The 17958-nt window shown below is 43.5% G+C and overlaps 1 protein-coding gene across 1 annotated transcript in view; it reads right to left on the bottom strand.

Annotated features, from left to right (window-relative positions):
* LOC117359378 (LIM domain-binding protein 3-like) overlaps positions 1-17958 on the bottom strand; it is a 123400-nt gene that overhangs the window by 54189 nt on the left and 51253 nt on the right. The window lies entirely within an intron of this gene.

Raw genomic sequence — 17958 nt, 5'->3', positions numbered from 1 at the left:
ATTAGAGGTGAAGCTGCAAGTAGTGAGTTCAAAAGGATCCCGGTTATCACAGCTGCTGTGGGAATCTGTAATTAAATGTGCTTATTGCAAGCTAATTTTAAGTTGTCTGGTGGGGGTGGTGTCAGTGGCAGGTGGTGGAATTACGTGTTTGTTTGCATAGGGTATGACCAGTGAACAACATCCAAAGGCCTGACAAGTATTTTCTTTCATGGTCAATAAAAGAAAATAGTAAATTCAGAATACAACATGCTTGCTAATGCCCCATCCCTGTGCAGTATTAGGCAAGCTTTCACTAATGTTCTTATGGTATGAGAAGTTTCCTTGCACCCTGGTAATGCTACCCTTCCAAGTTCTCACTGTGCCTGCACCAAACTGTAGTGTTCAAGGTCCTGAGAGCAGAGGAATATAGCAGTGAGGAAATCGCACTAGTTCACTTGGATGATCAGCTGGAGAAGTAGCCTCATGGGTAGTCCTCTGGCCAAGTCACTTAGGTCTTAATACTAGGGTTACCAGACGTCTGGATTTCCCCAGCCATGTCCTCGTTTTGAGGATATGTCCGGGGGTCTGGACGGCTTTTCAAAACCTGGCATTTTGTATGGGTTTTGAAAAGCTTCCCCTGAAATTGTGTCGGGCAAGAGGGTATCCGCGCATGCCGAGCGAGTGCGCGTGATGTCATCATGTCACCTGCGCAGATGCCCTCCTGCACGAGCATGCAGTGGGGGCGGGGCTACAGTGGGATTAGGAGCAGGACTGGGGCATAATGGGGGGGGGATGAGCGGGCCTAGGGGCGGGTCTAGGGGTCCAGATTTTATGAATGTAAAATCTGGCAACCCTACTTAATAGAAACATAGAAACATAGAAATAGACGGCAGATAAGGGCCACGGCCCAACCTCAATGACCTTCCCCTACTTAACTCTGTGAAGAGATCCCACGTGACGATCCCATTTCTTCTTAAAATCAGGCACACTGCTTGCCTCGATCACCTGCAGTGGAAGATTATTCCAGTGATCAACCACTCTCTCGGTGAAAAAGTATTTCCTGGTGTCACCGTGCAATTTCCCACCCCTGATTTTCCATGGATGTCCTCTTGTTGCCGTTGGACCTTTGAGAAAGAAGATATCTTCTTCTACCTCGATACGGCCTGTGAGATATTTGAAGGTCTCGATCATGTCTCCCCTCTCTCTGCGTTCCTCGAGTGAGCATAGCCGCAGTTTATCCAGCTGTTCCTCATATGGGAGATCCTTGAGTCCCGAGACCATCTGGGTAGCCATTCGCTGGACTGACTCAAGTCTCAGTACATCCTTGCGGTAATGAGGCCTCCAGAATTTTACACAGTATTCCAGATGGGGTCTTACCATGGATCTATATAATGGCATAATTACTTCAGGTTTACGGCTGACGAAACTCCTACATATACACCCTATGATCTGTCTAGCCTTAGATGAAGCCTGCTCCACTTGATTGGCAGTCTTCATGTCTTCACTGATGATTACTCCTAAGTCCCGTTCTGTTGCAGTCCTTGCTAGGATCTCGATATTAAGGATGTAAGTCTTGCATGGATTTTGGCTGCCAAGGTACATGACTTTGCATTTTTTGGCATTGAAACTCAGTTGCCAGGTCCTAGACCAGTGCTCCAATAGGAGTAGGTCGTGTATCATATTGTCCGTTGTGCTCTTGCCTACTATATTGCATAGTTTGGCGTCATCGGCGAATAACGTTATTTTACTTCGAAGCCCCTCAGCCAGGTCCCTTATAAAGATGTTGAAAAGGATCGGGCCCAAGACCGAGCCCTGCGGCACTCCACTGATCACCTCCGTCTTTTTGGAGGGGGTGCCGTTCACCATCACCCTCTGAAGCCTACCTCTAAGCCAGTCTCCAACCCATTTTGTCAATGTGTCACCTAATCCTATAGAACTAATTTTGCTCAACAACCTGCAGTGTGGTACACTATCGAATGCTTTGCTGAAGTCCAAGTATACGATGTCCATGGACTCTCCAACATCGAGCTTCCCCGTCACCCATTCAAAGAAGCTGATCAGGTTGGATTGGCAGGATCTCCCCTTGGTAAATCCATGTTGACAGGGATCCCGTAGATTCTCCGCGTCCAGGATCATATCCAGTTGGCGTTTGATTAGAGTTTCCATTAATTTGCTCACTATTGATGTGAGGCTCACTGGTCTGTAGTTCGCAGCCTCCATCCTGCAACCTTTTTTGTGGAGTGGAATGATGTTAGCCGTTTTCCAGAAGAGCGCGTATAGTGGTTCTGCCAGGATGTCCCTTAACTCCCTGAGCACCCTGGGATGTAGGTTGTCTGGCCCCATTGCTTTGTTAACCTTGAGTTTAGACAGCTCACAGTAGACACTGCTTGTCGTAAACTTGAAATTACTAAACGGGTCTACTGAGCCATCCTCTTTCTGTAGCTGAGGGCCGGATCCCAGCGCCTTGTGGGTGAAGACCGAACAGAAGTATTCGTTTAACAATTTAGCTTTTTCTGAGTCAGCTTCTACATAGTTCCCATCTGGTTTCCTTAGGCGTACTATCCCACCTGTGTTTCGATTTCTGTCGCTAATATACCTGAAGAAGGATTTATCGCCCTTCTTGATGTTCTTTGCTAAAGTTTCCTCCATTCAGAATTTGGCCTCTCTAACTGCTGTTTTGACGGCTCTTGCCTTGGCCAAATAGTCTTCTCTAGAGTCCTGTGTCCCTGATTGTTTGTAAGAGATGAACGCCATTTTCTTCTCTTTTATGAGGTCCGAGATCTCCGCAGAGAACCATTGTGGCTTATTGTTCCTGCGCCGTTTACTCACTGATTTTATATAGCGGTTGGTTGCCTCCTGAATGGTAGCTTTCAGAGTTGACCACAGTGCTTCTACATTATCTGTTACTGCTCGGTTTTGTAGCGCCTGATGGATGAAATCCCCCATGCCCTCAAAGTTGGTGTCCCTGAAGCTAAGGACCTTGGTCAATGTGTTAGTTTTGGCGAAACCCTTCCTGAGATTGAACCATACCATGTTGTGGTCACTGGAAGCCAACGTGTCGCCCACCGAGACTTCTGTGACACTTTCGCCATTGGTAAGTATCAGGTCCAGTATTGCCTGCTCCCTTGTTGGCTCCAATACCAGTTGCCTCAGTTTAGCTCATTTCACAGTTAGGGTTACCAGATGTCTGGGAAAACCCAGACATGTCATCTTTTTTTAGAGGACTTGCAGGGCGACCAGATGGATTTTCAAACCCTGGTAGTTTGTCTGGGTTTCCCGAGCTTGAGTTTGCATCTGGAGGGCCTTCGAGCATGCATGGATGTCACGAGATGATGTGTGATGTTATCTCATCACATCTGTGCATGCTTGCAGGCCCTCTAGACATGGCCCCAAACTCAGAAAGACGATGAGGGGACAGGGCTCAGGGTGGAATGGGGCGGGGCCACTTGTTCTCTTTTCTTTTAGAAGAAATCTGGTAACGCTACACACAATGATCTGATGCCATAGTAAAAATTACCGTGGCTGAAGCGATTTTTCTGTGTCGGGTGATGCTCAGCATGAATAGCATGCAAATTATATGTATGCTATTCCTGCAGAGCAGCCCCAGTAATAGGAGAAGGAACTGTGCCTGTTGCATGCTCAGAAGAGCAATTGCTAGGCACAGGGCCTTCCCACTGCCTTCACTCCTGTTACGTTTGCTGCATTGCTGCTGCCGCTTCAGCTGATTATTTATTAATTTAATTTATTTATTTATTCAATTTTTTATACTGTTCTCCCAGGGGAGCTCAGAAAGGGAGCTGAACCGACAGGACTCCCCGAAGCTGATCAGGGCTTTAGGCCCCCTCCCAGTGATCCCAGTGATCCCAGGATGCACTGGGAAGGGGAAGGCCTGCCATTTTGAAGAAGCGGGCCTGCTAGCAGGAGGGAGTGGGCGTCCCTCCTACAATAGAAGGTATGTGGGAAAGGGTATGGGGGTTGGGGTATATCAGGGGGCCTGGTATCAATGTAGGGAGACCCCACTAGACCACCAGACTTTGTTTTTGGTCTCAGCAGGGGATTGGGGGGGGGGGGAGGGAATTGAGGGCTTTTTTTTTCCCAGTGGCAGGTTTGAGCTGCTTTAAACTTATTTTTTTGTCAGTGCCTGAGACAATCTGTGCTCAGGCACTGACAGGAACGTAAGGCTATGGCAGTTCAGACTCTGTCAGAAAATTTTGTCCATAAAGAGTGGACAAAAAGTTTAGAGCACTACACAGTGTGCTCATTATAATAATAATCAGCTTGTTCTAATGCATGAGCATAGGATTCTTTAGCAGCCACAGAGAACCCTTTTGTGCATCAGGAGGAGAGCTTTTCCTTCTAGTAAGGCTGCTTTAACGAGACTTAGGGCTCCTTTTACGAAGGTGCGTTAGGTCTTTAACGCGCGGAATAGCGTGCGCTAAAATGCCTCTTGAGCAGGCGGTAGTTTTCCGGTGCGTGCGCTAAAAACCCTAGCACACCTTCGTAAAAGGAGCCCTTAATGCCTCAGAAAGCTTTAGAAGTCCATCTATATCTCTAGGGAACTGGATTGTAATATAATAGGATATGATTCTACCCCACTCATGTGAACTTCAAAAGGACGCCTCAGCCCCACCACTCCACCGCTATGTTGTCTCAGAAAGCTTTAAAGCATCAGGGTCTTAATCCGCTACTGCCCCAGGTACAAAACAATAATTGGAGCCCATTAGGGACAGATAGCGTAGCTGGTTTTAAGAATGGTTTGGATAATTTCCTGTAGGAAAAAGTCCATAGTCTTTTATACACTTGGAAACTTGGAACTTGGAAATCTCTGACTGACTTGGAGTGGAAAATGCCCCAAGCTACCTGAATATCTTTCTTTCAGCGTGTGGAAAAAATGTTGCAGATTAGATATTTCAAAAGATCTGACTAAGTGTACAGTTCAGCAGAGGGCAACATCAAGTTTTATTGTACAGATTCCTATATCATACAAGCCTAAAACCAGGTTTGACATTTCCCTTATTTCATAGTCACACCTACATGAAATAAAGAATGTGAGAGGCCCGTGCAAAGGGAATTTAGTGCATATTTATTTTTAAGACTGCTTATAACAATTTTATTTCTTGATCAGCTTTCCAATTTAGCTGGAAGTGTTTTACAACATGTTCCAGATATAAGTACTTTCTCCAAAGAGCTTACAATTTTCATATGTTTTATTTTATTTACATAGGGGCCCTTTAACTAAATTGCATTAAGGACTAAGGGCTAGATTTTCAAAAAAAACGCGTAGTAGTGATTTTAAAAAAGTGAGTCATTCTCCCAAAAACGCTCATGTAAATGAGGCTGGTAGAGAGTAGCGAAGACTCTCTAAATTTGCATGTGCCCATGGCTGGTTATAAGGATGGGCACATACGCAGAATAAATGAAATCCCCCCCCCCCCAAAAAAAAAGAACACAACAACAGTGGGCAACAAACATTGAGCATCTCTCCCGCTGCCAGTGGTGTGTGTCAGTTGGCAGCGGGAGAGACTGGGCATCTCTCCTGCTGCCAAAGGGGGCTATAATACATGCACTCAAGAAACATACTTTTACTACTCCTACCAAAAAAAAATAGATGACAATTTATGATTCTTTATGTAATTTTTAATATTTTTTCATTAGCAACCGCCAAAACACACGTCACAAGATGCACTTTTAACAATGCTGCCACTGTACTGGCATCCCAGGACCAGTCGCAGATTCTGGTGGCCGAATACTGACACCACTGTTGGAGATTTTTAAGAATCTACTAGAGAGCTAATTTCAATATTGAAGAGCCCATTTGCATGGCAGTGTCAGAGACTGCTAGAAAGCTCGCAAAAGACCGAGATATACCGTTTTGATAATCTGCCACTAAAATGCATGCAGGCTAAACCGTCTGGAAACCAGTTTAGTGACTGCATTAAAGTTTTGAGAAACTGGGCCTAACACATGCTAAATGCAGGAAAACATTAAAGCATTTTGTGGTAATTTGCCTGTCAGCATGGGCTAATTGCATGTTATTTTTTTAATTGTGGGAAGGGGTGTGTCATAGATAGGACACTGGCATGGAAGCGCTATCCAGCTAACAAATTCGCATTATAAAACGCTAGCTAAACAACACTGACTTTACCCTCCCCCCAATATTTAGTGGAACTTAGCCAGCCGGGAACAACTCCCAGACAGCTAAGAACCATTTTGTAGACTATACCCCAGAAAAAAGGCCCTACATCCATGTCCCTTCCTATCTCCCCCCCACCCCACTTTTGGTTCATCATCCACATCCCCTCCTCTCCCCATCCCCAATTGTATTCCACCATCCATCTCCTCTTCCCCTTCTGCGAGTCTACCTTCTCTCACTCTGATCAGCCCCCCCCCTTGCCATCCCCCCTCCCTCCCCCACATGAGTCTGGCCTCTGATCAACCCCCCTCACCATGTGGAGCTGATATCTCTTATTCACGGGCCTTCCCAAAATAACAGCAGTGGTTGGCCATCAGAGGCAGTGCTGTAAACAGGCTGCCCAAATGGCTCCTGCAAATTGTCATGAAAGCCACTTAGCGCCGAGCATCAGCGGCAGATCCTGGCAGGGAAGGACACTTGAATATTAAGCTGCCCGACATATTTGAGTCAACCATTTTTCCTTCTTTTGGGGGGAAAATTGGGGTCTTGACTTATATTTGGATTCACTTATATTCGAGTATATACGGTAGCAAAATGGCCCTTAATGTATCGTGTATTACTGATTATTTCACTGTTTTCTCTGGGGTTGTTAGCATGGAATCTTGCTTTTTTTTTTTTTAAAGGGGGGGGATTCTGTCAAGTACTTGTAACCTGGACTGGCTACTGTTGGAAAAAGGATACGGGGCTAGATGGACCTTTTGGACTCTGATACAGTATGGCAATACTTATGTTGCTTGATTTGTATTTTCATTATTAATTTTTGATATTCTTCACTTTAAACATTGTGTGCCACTGGCCCCGGCATAATAAGGATCAGGAGGCAGCCATCCAGTGAGGGAGGGGCAGGAGCGCAGAAAGCTCACTCCTGCTGATACACCGCTGGTCCAGCACAATTTAAAGGTACTGGGTGTGGGGGTGGGTGAGTTATATTCGCTCCATAAGATGCACCCTCATTTCCACCCACTTTTGGGGGGAAAAGTGCATCTTATGGAGCAAAAAATACGGTAATTAGTAAGGATTTATTAACTGCTTTTATGAAGAGATTCATATAAGGCAGTACAGTATATAGAGCCAGTGGTATACCAAGGTGGGGCGGTCCGCCCCAGGTGCACGCTTCAAAGGGGTGCACAGCCAGCCAGGTTTGGAACCTCCTGGACTGCTTTAATCGGCACCTGCACCTCAGCATGGCTGCTGTACTTATTCCGGAGCAGAGTCAGCAGCCGCGCTGAATTGCAGGAAGGTCCTGCGATGACTGCGTCTACCGCTTCTGCTCCGGAAGAGGAAAGTGATGTCGGAAGGGGTTGGACCAGCAGCTGCAGTTATCGCGGGACCTTGCCGCAACTCCTGGCCCACCACCCTCCAACGTCACTTACCTCTTCCGGAGCAGAGGCAGCAGAAGCAGTCATCGCTGATTTGGATGTAGAGAGAAAGGAGCATAGCAGGGTGGTGGAAGGATAAAAAGGGGAGTCAGGGTGGTATGGAAGGGTGGTGAAGGGTGAGAAAGGGGGTCAGGGTGGTATGGAAGGGTAGTGAAGGGTGAGAAAAGGGGTCAGGGTGGTATGGAAGGGTGGTGAAGGGTGAGAAAGGGGGTCAGGGTGGTATGGAAAGGTGGTGGAAGGAGAGAAAGGGGGCAGATGCTGATGGAATTTGTGTGCAGGGAAAGGGGAAAGAGACATAAGGGGGAAGGATACTGCATGGAATTGAGTTGGAGGAAAAGAAAGGGGGCAGATGTTGATGGAAGTGGGGGGGAGGGAGAGGAGAGAGTGAAATGCCAGACCATAGGGGTGTGGAAAAGGGAAGGAGAGGAGAGAAATGCAGACCACTGGAGGGTTTTTGGGTTTCACGGGTGAACAGGATTCTCTTCCTCTCTTTTTTCCACCCCCTCCTCTGAATTTAAAGCTGAAGTTAGGATGTTGCTAATTTAAAATGGTTTTTTCCGGATTTATACATAGCCATCCCAGATCCATTTTGGCACAGATATTTCTAATGTTTTCCACGGGTCCTCTTTATCACTGCAGAGATAGAGACGCTCCAAAGAGACATTAGCTTTATGCCTTTTTCCAAATATGAGATGGTTATGATATACATTATTTGTAGTTTTGGTTTTTTTTATATCAATGTGTTTATTTGCAGAGTTAAATTCAGCCCTGCACACTTGACAGATGGAGTAATAGCTCCACGCTTAAAACTTTATGTTTTGTCTGTGTCATGTTTACTTGTTTTAGTTTAGTGGGTACCCCAGGATACATAATATTGGCCATTTCTAGAGCTCTTTTTCCACTTCTTACTAGCCTAACTGCGCAATGTTCTTTTACTTTTAGCTTTTATATTCTGAATATAGTTTAGTTAGGGGTTATAAGAAAAAGCTTTATTTTATACAGCATTTATTTCGTGGTGTTCCCTACATATGATCCATTCAATATACTTTTCTGAATACATTCAGTACAGGCAACATGGTTTCTCTTGTTTTCTATCTCTTATTTGGATCACATTGGAGTACAGCTGCTGAATGATATTTGGAATGCTTTCCAAGCATTTCTTTTCAAGTATCTCTTTCTGTATGCACAGACATCTGGCTGTTCTCCCTTTGAGGTTCTCACGGGATGACCTTTCCCCGCCCCATGGGTAGATTTTCCCTTGATACAGGAGGAATACGTCCAAAAGCTAATTGAAATATTAGGGCTTGTTCAAAGAAACGTGTCTTGCACTTCTCCTTTCTCTCCACAGATTCCTACCCATTTTTTCCAGCCTGGTGATTGTCCAGCAGCTTTCCAAGGATCGGAAGCAGACGGATTTCCCCTTTGGCCTTCCCACTACTGTGATCGCTGTGCCCAGGCCCGCTGCACTCACTGAGGAGTTTCCTGTTTGGATCCACGCAAGTCGCTTGAAGAGGGTTAACCTAAAACCCCAGAAGCAAGTCTTCCCTGCGCAGATTTCACCTCCTCCAGTGGAACAACATAATGATCTCATTGCAGCATTCTACCAACTTTATCATTCTCTTACTGGCACTGCTGCTGCTAGTTTTTCTCCCTGTATGGATCATTTCTAACTGGGTCTACAGGGATGATGTGTTCTGGGTCCACGACACTTTCTGCCCATACCCATCTGTAAATGACATTCCTGCTGTAAACAGCACCCCCGACACCTCTTTGCGAACACGACGTCAAGCTGGACTACTCCCTCGCAAAGGCTGTCCTTCAATTGGAATCCAGAAAAGACCGATAGTATGCTACCCTTTGGTATAATTCCAGCAGTGTGCAAGTTGCCACCTTCTCCTTTGAGTATTGTGACATTGTGGACTGTTCATCAATTGATATCCCAAGGCTGTGCCATTGGTCCTCAGAGATTCCTAAAACTAAGGACTTACGTTGGGGGGATAAGTGTGCATTCTGGGGAGTGGTAGGGTGGAATATTAATACTGACTGGGCTTATAAACTAGAAAATACCCTGAAAAACAGTGGACAAAATGGTAAATCACTGCTTACTTGTATGGCCCTTCATAAGGTTGGACACTGTTATAGGAAAAGTGTTCCTGCACAAATTATTAAGCTTTCTCTTACTATTGACAACCCTAGACCTACTGATGAAGGTATGTACATTATGGACATGTGGTTTAAGGGTGGGTCTAGCTATCATCAGTTTTCTTACGGGATCTATCTACCTCCACTCATCCTCTCCCGCCATTTTGTGGGGGCCCCAAAAAAAATACTAACTCACTGGCCCCTACATTCAATAAACTTACTGACATGATGGCTATTGCCAATCCCACTTTTGAAGATATTGTGGCTGTTGAGGTAGGGTTTTCAGAACGTAACCTTTGGTTAGAATGGATGAAATTCACTGCTGATCAACATAATAAGAGTAATTGTTACATATGTGCTCAAGCTAGACCCCATCTAGGAACCGTACATCTGGACCTCCCTCCTGGTATCCAACCATGCCTTTTTGGGTTATTTACCTATCCTCTTTGTGCACTGCAGTGTTCTAAATACCCTTTGTTGCCAGGACAGCAAAAGCTTGATATTGCCGTTATCATCTATAAGGGCAATTACATATGTCATGTTTCTAATCTGACACAGAGTAGTTTTGTAGGTAATTTACCCCCAGGTTATTGTTCTGTCTTGGCTCATAGGTATGCCCTATTGTTGCTGCATCAGATTTGATATTTACTGGCTTTATGGAGACTTTTGGCTCCCTGTTAAGCTACCCAGCCAGTGGATAGGCCAGTGCACTTTAGTTAAGGTTACTATGCTTCTGCATATTGTTTCTGAAAGGCATCCTTCCTATTCACATGGTTTTTCCTTTTATTTGTCTTGATATAAATCTGATCACATGTATACATAGATGCTATAGGGGTCCCAAGAGGGGTCCCAGATGAATTTAAGGCCCGAGCTCAGGTTAAGGCTGGGTTTGAGTTCCTTATTCCCTTTATTACTATTAATAAGAATGTTGATCGGATTAGTTAAAATTATTATAATCAGCAACGCTTTGTGAACTATTCTAGGAACGCCTTGCAAAGTATTACTGATCAATTAGGCTCCACTTCTCAGATGGTTCTCAAAATCATATGGCCCTAGATATGATTCTAGCTGAGAATTCTGAAAAATTCTCCTCAGTACTTTAAGCTGTTGTACTTTTCTTTCTGACAATATAGGTCCTACTATGGACATTCAGAAATTAGCAGACTTCTTTGCTGAGTTCAAATGTAACTCTTATTTATCTAATTTTTGGGATCAGCACTTTAGTTGAATGCATAATCTCTTATTATTTGCACTCTTGTCTTGACTGCTCATGTACTGTGTTATTCGTATTACAGCTCCTAAAAAACCCCTCCTTGAGAGACATACCTAGGGTATCACTCCCTTCCAGCTCATGCTGTGTATTTGTGACGTCATTTACATGACGTAAGAGGGGAATTGAACGGACACGTATCAGAACTTTAGTAAGTGTCCTTAGGCATATGTTGTTTAAAGATGCAAAGGTAGGCCCTGTTTATCTTTCCCTTCCTTGAAGAGAATACAAGGACAGGTAATGTTTAAACAGAGATAATGTGAAGTGAATTCAATTGTTTTGTTAAGCCGTATTTACAGACAGCTTTAGTTAAGAAGCTCTGCTGGTCAAGGCTTTTTCTTACCTTTTGGACTTCAATCTCTAGATAGGAAAAATGCTGATGTGTTTAAAGTTTCATGTGACCTTACGTCACATGCTGACACATGCTGGCAAACCTGATTCGTATAAATATGTGAAACTCATAATAAAAGACGGACATATTTGAAAGATGGTTTCTGGTCTTTAAGATGTGTCCCCAGGTACCTGACTTACATATGACAGAGACAGAGAAAGTATGGGGCAGGAATTGGGACCTGAATCCTTTTCAAAGGGAAGAAGATGGATGCCAGACCAATGGGGGTGAAGGGAGAGATGGAAGGGGAGGCATAAAGTTTCTGGAAGGGGATTAGAAGGAGAGAAGATGCCATATAGAAGGGGCAGAGAGAGGGTAGACAGTGGATGAAAGGAAGAGAGTGACAAGAAGATGAGGAAAACAGAAACCAGAGAAGACATGGTAGAAAAATATTCTATTTATTTATTTATTTTTTGCTGTAGGGGAGATGCATCGCTGTTTCTGTGGTGTTGCATTGTATGCAGAGTCCAGCTTCTTGGTGCTTCAGTTTAACCTTTGTCTACGTATTTCTATTTTATCTCCCCATTTACAAAACTGTAGAGCGTTTTTTAGCGTTGGCCGTGGTGGTAACAGCTCTGATGCTCAGAACTCTATGAGCGTCTGAGCTGTTACCACCGTGGCTAAAAACCACACTACAGTTTTGTAACAGGGGGAGGGGTTAGTTTGTGATTACATATTCCATACTAGGCGAAGGTGTTTTCTGTGTGTTCAAAAAGACATGGTTTTCTGTTAGGATTGACTGTGTAGGATTGATCTGTACTAGTTTGGCTTGTTCAGTTTTACAACGGGTGTATTGATGTTGTACTGCTCACTGCAGTATGTAAGATGCTGCCTTTTCCTAGATACCCTCGTGTGTGACGTGTGGATTGTTACTAAAAATCATGTTTTTCATACAGATGGGGAGGGGGTGTGTCGAAAAATGATGGGCCCCGGGTGTCAAATATGCTAGGTATGCCACTGTATAGAGCAGAAACAATGTGACATAAAACTTACAATTTTGTTAACGGTATGACAATAGTAAAATGCCCAAATATAAGTATAAATACAATCAATGAGGTAAATTTGGAGATGACAACTTGACTCCAACATAAAACAGTATCAGAAATACAAACATCTAATAGCACTGTAGAACAATTATCTAACTGCTTTGTAATAAATAGCAGCAGAATATGAAAGATACCACGGAAGAACATTTATATAACACAGAAATGATACAATGCCAGCATAATATCAGTGAAACACCTAATAAGCATACATTAGATAGAACATTCATATAACATAGATATAATGCCAGCACAATATAGCCTGAGCGTAACCAGCTCAAGGCCAAAATTGAAACAAAGCAACCGAATATAGGAATATTGAAACTGGAGACTTTCTCTTCAGGCTGGATTCAAAGAACTCAAGGAAGGATGAAGGGTGTAGCCTGTGGCTATTACATCATGGTAGTTATAATTATCCAGAACAACATGGCCTACAGTTTGCAAAGTTAACATCTATTAGACTATTTCTTCTGTCTTGCCAACTTTTCACAGAGATGCCAAGTCTCACTCATTAGGAGTGTCACACTCTTTTGAAGGTTCTCACTCTCTGTGAGCCCTTCTGCTGTTCATTAGCTCCTCAGTGCCTGTTCACTGATCCTGACCTCTGCTCTCATGAGAGGCAAGTCTAACAGCAGAAAACTACAAGTGGCCAAGCCAATAAGAAGAAAACTGAGCACACCTCCCTGTATACTTTGCGTCCCCCTGCTCTATCCCTGCAACTGCTCTGAACCTATGGGTATGCTTTTATCATATTTAAAAAAAAGAAAACCCCGGATCCTGCTCCGTTCCGCCTCCAGCCCGGTTCCTTCTCTAGCCCCACCTGGTTTTGCCTCCAGCCTCACCCAGTTCCGCCCTCCAGTCCTGCCCCCAGAAAGCCTCTTCTCTTTGCTATGAGCTTCGGCCGTGTCTGAAGGGCCTGGAGCATACGTATGACATTATCCGCACATGTTCAGAGGTCCTCCAGGCGGCCGGAGCTTTCCAAAACCCGGACAAATGTCGGGTTTTGGAAAGTCCATCCGGGAGCCCTGAAAGTCCTCTAAAAAGATGACATGTCTGGGTTTTCCTGGATGTCTGGCAACCTTATACTTTCAAAAACTATTTTCAATCAGGAGAATATACCCAGGTAACTTATCTGTAAAAATTTCTTTGAAAATGGCCTTCATATTACCTCAGCTTTAAATTCTTTATTCATTTTCAAAATTACATAAAGTGTATATATATATCCAATCACATTAACAATAAATATATCACTTACAGTCTATCATTTGTTCATTACATAAATTCTTATCCCTCCCTACCATATAATCCATAATCATATAAATACTCGTCAATACAATAATCCCCACCCTATCCAATTGATCTGATACACTTAAGGGAAACAGTTTCAATTAATCCGTACAATATTTTGTATCCTGAAACTTCTTGAAATATCCCTTTTGTAATGCAATAAATCTTTCCATTTTATAGATATGGCTTTAGCTATATCACTTCACAGTTACAAAATTACGATACCCTCTGATCATCTATCTTTCTCTTCCTTTTTCTCCCCTCCCCCACTCCAACCTTTCCCCATCAGACTGTCACTGGAATGCTATTATGTTTTGCTTATATATTCTAATATTTGTCATCTTTTGTTCATTTCTGACCCAAAGGAGAACGTATTGCCTTTTAAAGCTAGTCAAAAAATGTACTGTTATTCGAATAAAAATGGTGTATCATCTTATCTTTTTTGTTGTTTTATTTCTATTTATTACAGCCACCAAAGAAAAGCAAATATAATTTAAAGTTGCTTTATACAAAGCAATATGACATAGTGCATCCGAAGCACAAATCTAAAAAGGATTCATAACTGAAAAATCTCTGTTGTGCCTTGCTTTTATCTGCTTCCCTTTTTGGTTGCATGTTCCCTTTGCAATTGCTAATAAAGATATTTAAAAAAAAAATTAAAAAAATCCCACTCTTTGGTTTTCATTCTCACTATTAGGGTGGCCCATCTTTGGCATTTCCATTACCACTTCTGTTCTGCTATTACTTCTGCTCTGCTACCTAGTCTGCTTCAAGGAAATATAAACTTGAAGCTGGTTAAGCAAATAGAACAGCAGCAAAGGACATTGCAAGAGGAAATTAGGTAGAATAGAATTTGTAATTATTATTTTTCTGGCTGCAAAATTCTAGTGTTTGCCATTGCCTTTCCTACAGCAGTAACATGAAAGAGCCCAAACAGTACATGGCTTCTGCTTAAGAATGTCCTCTAGTGCTTTACTGCCACCTAGTGGATTTTGTGATATTAGCAACAATGATAGTTCTGTTATTGTAAATACTCTGGAAGTGTAGTCACTGTAGCTGGTCTTGTAGCAAAGACTTCCAGTTCATTTTAGTTAACTACAGGGTTCTATTACTAAAGGCGTAATGCTCTAACGCCCACTTAGTATGGGAAAAACAGGTTTATCGTAAAACATGTTAAAGCAGTTTGTTATATTTTATCTGTGTGTGGGAGCTAAGTGTTAATTTTCTAAAAAATAATTTTTTTTCAGGACAGAGCATGTGTTGCTGAATTATCCATCTAATGTGTTTGCATTTGTGCACACTAACTGGATAACGCAGGGCACTGTTCCCTCTAAGCTGAGTAGGAGTCCTCCAATTGCATTGCTGCCAGTGGGGGGGGGGGTTTCAATCTAAAGAAATTAGGTTATTAATACGGTGACGGGACTAGATCGCGCGAGACAACGGCGCGCAGACAACTGAGCACAAGGTTGACGATGCGCCGAAGAAAAGCACTATTTTAAAGGGCTCCGACGAGGGGTGGGGGGGAACCCCCCCCCACTTTACTTAACAGACATTGTGCTGGCGTTGTGGGGGGGGTTGGGGGGTTGTAACCCCCCACATTATACTTAAAACTGAACTTTTTCCCTAAAAAATAGGCAAAAAGTTCGGTTTCAAGTATAGTGAGGGGGGTTACAACCCCCCAAACCCCCCACAACGCCAGCGCGATGTCTGTTAAGGGTTCCCCACCAACAACCCCCGTCGGAACCCTTTAAAATAGTGCTTTTCTTCGGCGCGCCGTCAACCTTGCGCTCAGTTGTCAGTGCGCCGTTGTCTCGCGCGATTTTGTCTGTGAACCATTAATACTACTACTATTATTTCTATAGCACTACCAGATGTACGCAGTGCTGTACACAGTCACAAAGGAGACAGTCCCTGCTCAAAGGAGCTTACAATCTAAACAGACAAGAAAGACAAACATGATGTCATGGATATAGGGTTACCAGATTTTCAGGAATAAAAATCTGGACCCATGGCCCTGCCCCCAAGCCCACCCCATTATGCATGAATGTCGTGCCCCGTTCCACCCCCCAGCCCTGGTCGCTTGTCGGGAAGGCATCTGTGCATGCGCTGGTGTGATGTGATGATGTTACATTACATTACATTAGTAATTTCTATTCCGCTTGTACCTTACGGTTCAAAGCGGATTGCATAAGAAGAGAGCTGGACATTTCCAGGAGGATACATTACATTGGAAAATTTCTGGTACAGGTACAAATTGAGGATACAGATTAAATTACATTGCGTGACAACACCTTGTTGCATCCACACATGCACAGATGCCATCCTGACATCGCTGCTAGCTGGAAGCTTTTCAAAACCCGGGTTTTGAAAAGCCATCCAGTCTCCCAGATATGTCCTCGAAAAGGAAGACATGTCCAGGGAAATCCGGATGTCTGGTAAGCCTACATGGATACGGTTAAGGGAAATGGTTAATCTGCTAGATAGGTTGGTGGGCAGTGGGGAGTAGGGTTATGGATTGAAGTCTATATAAAAAAGTAGGTTTTCAGTCTGCTTGTAAGGTAAGGGAAGGGGACTTGGTGAACAAACTCAGGTTGTTTATTCCAGGCATATGTTACCTTGCTAATATCTTTTCTAGTAGATAGGTGTGTAATTCTGGATGGGTGGGTAATATCTCAGTGCCCGCAAGCCGTGCAGGAATCCACACCAGCTTTTGAATCCCTCCTACTTCACTAGAGGGCTCTGCTGCCCTCTTCAGTTTTGTTCCAAAGCAGGCGATAGCCCTTCTAGAAACTCATGTGAAGGAGGGGTACGGGAAATCTCCCCAAAGAGCATGTCGGTTCTGCTCTGAAATTATAGCAAACTTGTTAAACATTGAACAATCAAAACAATCATGCCAAACAGAAACATTAATGGAGCTGAAATAATGCCCCAAAGTGACCTAGCAATAGACTATTCTTCATATTAGGAAGGTCTGATTGGCATTCAACTGACTGGTTTAGATACGAACATTCTGAGTGAGACAGTAGGAGGTGCAGGAAATATATGGCAGGGCGACGGTCCAGAATGGCACACCTATCTACTAGAAAAAATATTATCAAGGTAAGAACCTAATCTCTTTTTCTAGTGCAATAAGTGTGTCATTCTGGATGGACAGGGCGTAAAAAAGCAGTCCCAGAAATCTAGGGTGGGACTACTGTACTGGCTCATAACACTGAGGACCCACAGGTAGAATTCTCCCTTGCCACTACATCCACTCTGGATGTATGTAGAGTGGAAAATGTATGTGGAGTGGACTAAGTTGCTGCCCTACAAATCTCCTCAGGGTCATTGCCCAAGCTTCTGCCCACGACAAAGCCATGCCTCAAGTCAAATGCACCCTAACGGAAACAGGGATCATTTCTCTCTTAACAATATATGCTGACAAAATGACTACAGATCCATCTGGAAATTGTGGTCTTGGAAGCAGGCGCACCATGTCTAGCTGGATTTGTAAGAATGAAAGATGATCAGATAGCCTGAACTCATTAGTGACCCCAAGATATTGAAGAAGTGCTCTTAACATTCAACTTACAGTTACAGTTACTTTATTTGATATACCGCAATTATTAACAAGATTGTAAAACCAAAGCAGTTTACAATGTAAAGGGCTAAAAATTATAACATTAATAAGGGCAAACATCAACCATGCCAAAACAAACAGAATTTGGTTATAAACGGAAGGAAAGATTTACAATATATTATGGGGATGAACAAAAAGGAAGACAACAAAAGGTAAAGGGGAATAGAAAAAACGTATTAGCAAAAAAAAAAAAAAAAATCTTCTTCAGAATCCGGTCCTTTTTCTTGGAACCTGTGGACTGGAATGCAGGCAATCTGACTTTGTGATTGACATAGAATGCCGAAACAACCTTTAGCAAAAAGGATGCAATGGTGCGCAAAGAGAGTCCAGCTTCAGTAAATTTGAGGAAAGGCTCTCTGCAAGAAAGGGCCTGCAACTCCAAGACCCAGCCACCAGATAAAATGTTTCGAGCACCAGATCCATCAAGGACGCTTCTTTCAGTGACTCGAACAGAGCCTAGCTGAGACCCTACAAAATTACATTAAGAGGGAATGGAGATCTCACCAGGAACCTGATATGACATGCTCCCTTTTGGAATCTGGCTATGTCTGGATGAGACGACAGTGTAGTCCTTCCGTCTTGAGCCCTTGGACTCTAAGGCACGCTACTGTGAATCCCTTGTCAAGGTCAGCCTGGAGGAAAGCTAGCACCACCA

Source organism: Geotrypetes seraphini, chromosome 4, assembly GCF_902459505.1.
Source record: "Geotrypetes seraphini chromosome 4, aGeoSer1.1, whole genome shotgun sequence".
Taxonomy (NCBI): Eukaryota; Metazoa; Chordata; class Amphibia; order Gymnophiona; family Dermophiidae; genus Geotrypetes; species Geotrypetes seraphini.
Note: the sequence above shows the minus strand (reverse complement) of the source record. Positions and strands in the feature narration are given on the sequence as shown.